The sequence below is a fragment of the Triticum urartu genome, chromosome 2A (assembly GCF_056163025.1).
Source record: "Triticum urartu cultivar PI428250 chromosome 2A, HENAU_Tu73, whole genome shotgun sequence".
Lineage (NCBI taxonomy): Eukaryota > Viridiplantae > Streptophyta > Magnoliopsida > Poales > Poaceae > Triticum > Triticum urartu.
In genome coordinates this window covers 742,905,615-742,908,225 of record NC_141874.1, presented here as the reverse complement: position 1 = coordinate 742,908,225, position 2,611 = coordinate 742,905,615, and the positions used below count along the sequence as shown (strand labels likewise).

At 55.7% G+C, this 2,611-nt stretch overlaps 1 pseudogene; it reads right to left on the bottom strand.

Moving 5' to 3' along the window:
- Positions 1-389: 389 nt before the first annotated feature.
- On the bottom strand, positions 390-1,094 carry LOC147987552 (uncharacterized; annotated as a pseudogene).
- Positions 1,095-2,611: the final 1,517 nt, after the last annotated feature.

Sequence of the window (2,611 nt, the reverse complement as noted above, 5' to 3'; positions counted from 1 at the left end):
GCCGGGCCACACACTCGCCCACTAACTGCATGCACGCACCCACGCACACCACTAACTAATGACTTGATCTTCTCCTAGAATCATTCTAGGAACCACACGACCCGGCCACTCATGCAGCAGCAGCTAACAACCTCGGACATGCATACACAGCAGCCTCTCGCCACCGTTCGGCATCTCGCCATGCGCCATATCTCACGGCGCCTCGCATCTCACCTCCTGCATGTTCTCCGAAGCTTCACCTGCTACAACTACCTATATGCATGGACAAGCAAACTAATATGCAGATACATGTGAATCAAGATTAAAAAAGCTAACAATCACCTCCCTAATCTTGATTCCCAATTTTTCATGGAGCTTCAAAGGAGAGCTGGCTCGTCGTCGACGTACTGTCCCAGCAGCGCCTTCTCCTCCTCGTTCTCCTTCTTCTTCTCGGGACACTCCCAAGCGAAGTGACCAAGTTTGCGGCAATTGTAACACTGTACCTCACTTTTGTCTCTGCGCCCTCCACCGCGTCCACGGCCACGACCCCGTCCTCGCGACGAGTCGTGTCCTCTCGCCATGAGGAGCTGCTCTTCTTCGCGTCCCGTCTCACGCCCCTTGACGAGTTCCTCGTGTGCCTTGAGTGAACCAATGGCCTCCTCCATGGCCATCTTGTTGGTGTCGCCGAACAACACAATTGACGACGCAACATGGATGAACTTGTTGGAGACGGCTCGGAGCAGCTTCTTCACGACGTACTTCTCCTCCATCGCATCACCAAGCTCACGGAAGCGCCCCACGAGCGTCATGAACCTCGCCGCGAAGTCATCCACGGACTCCGCATCACCCATCTTGAGGCCGTCAAACTCCGAGCGCAAGGACTGAATCCTCGCCTCTCGGACGCGCTCGACGCCCACGTGCATGGAGCGTAGCGCCGCCCACACGTCGGCGGCGGTCTCCTTCTCCGCAACTCGCAGCAGCGTTGTGTCGTCGATCGACTGGGAGATGATCGTCATGGCCATCTCCTTCTTACCCTTGTCGACCTCCGTGGACGACGCCTCGCGATCAACGGCAGCCCATGCGCCGTTGGCGCGCAGGAGGTACTTCATCCTCATCGCCCACACTGCGTAGTTCGTCCTCGTGAGCAGCGGGAACGGGAGTTTCCCCGCCGCCGCCATCGCGGCAGCCGCCATCGCCGCCGAGTCGCTCGGCACCAATGCTCCACTCGTTGAAGAGTCACGCGGCATCGTCTTCGTCATCACCTAGCTCCGATACCAAATGTTGGAGCTGATCGCCAGCTCCTCTTCTTCTTCCTCTAGCTACCTCTCAAAGCTCACAGAAGAACAAAAGAACACAGATATTTGGTGGCCGCTGTATCACACAGCCGACCCTTTTCTCTTCTCTGTATTTCTCTCCTCAAAGCAAATATGCATACAAGTGCTTAAGTAGACTCACGCTCACGTAGCCGGGCCACACACTCGCCCACTAACTGCATGCACGCACCCACGCACACCACTAACTAATGACTTGATCTTCTTCTAGAATCATTCTAGGAACCACACGACCCGGCCACTCATGCAGCAGCAGCTAACAACCTCGGACATGCATACACAGCAGCCTCTCGCCACCGTTCGGCATCTCGCCATGCGCCATATCTCACGGCGCCTCGCATCTCACCTCCTGCATGTTCTCCGAAGCTTCACCTGCTACAACTACCTATATGCATGGACAAGCAAACTAATATGCAGATACATGTGAATCAAGATTAAAAAAGCTAACAGCCAGCGCCGCCATCCACACGCCGCGACGCACTAGCACGGCGCCACGAAGGATGTTTTCCTTCTCCGCCCCTGCACGGCGCCACCGCTGCCCCTACTTCTCCACCCACGTCGCGACGCCCCAACCGCTCCACCCACTCAGCGACGCGCCCGCCTCGCTCCGCTCCTCATTGCCTGCAGGGACTTAACGACGAGGGTTAGCCGCAGGGGCGCGCGCAGGGACTTAACGACGAGGAGGTGCTCAAGGGTCGATGGGGGAGACAGGGCGGAGGCACGCCGGTGGCGGCCGACGCAAGAAGCGGGGCTGGTCGAGGAGATCCTGAGCGGCGGCGGCTTAGATGTGCGAGGGCGGCAGCGAAGGGATGGAGGGCGGCGGCGAACGAGGGCAGTGAGTCGTGCGTGTGAGTGGAGGCCAGGAGAGTCGTGCGTGCGTTTGGTTAGGGTTTTTTTTTGCTGGTTAATTTTTGTAGGTTTTATTTCGTTGGTTAATTTTCGCTTGTAGATGGGTGCGATGGGAGGTGCGGCCCTGGACTGCAGTGGCATCGCGACATGGTTTTTCTGGTTTTTCGCGGCTGAGCGGGAGATGGAAGCAAGTACCAAAGAAGTATTAAAAAAGACCATATTAGGTGGGACGAAAATAAAATCCGGAACGTGGACTACCAACTGAGACATTAGAAGTAGAGATTAGAGTAGTAATTAGGTGGTTAGTTAGAAGCTGCCTAACTAAAAATCGCTGATGTATTTAGAAGGAGTGGCATCTCTTTATTTGTTGGTTCAGAGGGGAATGCATAGATTGTTCACGAACTCTGGCAAAGTTAGTTGCAGCAAGGAAAACAGTCCACAGACCATGCATG